Consider the following 372-nt stretch of genomic DNA (forward strand, 5'->3'; position numbering starts at 1 on the left):
ACACCGCCTCTTCGTGGTCCGCTGGGACCACGCGTGTTGCAGTGGGTTGTCCAGCGGAGGCGGGAGAGGAGCTGGAATTTGTTTATAGGAGCGTTGTGCCAGACTCTGGGCCCGAAGGGGATCAGCAGAGCCGGGCGCTCGGCTGAATCGTGACGCCTGACCACACGAAGGTCTTCCAGGGGGAGGAATGGTGCTGGCATCCCTAAAGCAGGAGCGCGTTCCGGGTGAGAGCTTTGCGTGGGAGCGGGCAGCACTGGGACACACACAAGCTTCTTGGAGCGAGGGCTCCGCCAGGACCAGCATCCTGCTTCCAGCAGCGGCCCGGAGAAGGACGTAACATTCGCCTCACGAGGCTGCAGCCGCGCGTTTCGC

The 372-nt window shown here is 63.7% G+C and overlaps 1 protein-coding gene across 1 annotated transcript in view; it reads right to left on the reverse strand.

Annotated features, from left to right (window-relative positions):
• The window catches only part of KANSL3 (KAT8 regulatory NSL complex subunit 3), a 17,117-nt gene that overhangs the window by 4,530 nt on the left and 12,215 nt on the right, over positions 1-372 (reverse strand).

This window comes from Eurypyga helias, unplaced genomic scaffold (genome assembly GCF_000690775.1).
Source record: "Eurypyga helias isolate BGI_N326 unplaced genomic scaffold, ASM69077v1 scaffold25532, whole genome shotgun sequence".
Classification (NCBI taxonomy): Eukaryota; Metazoa; Chordata; class Aves; order Eurypygiformes; family Eurypygidae; genus Eurypyga; species Eurypyga helias.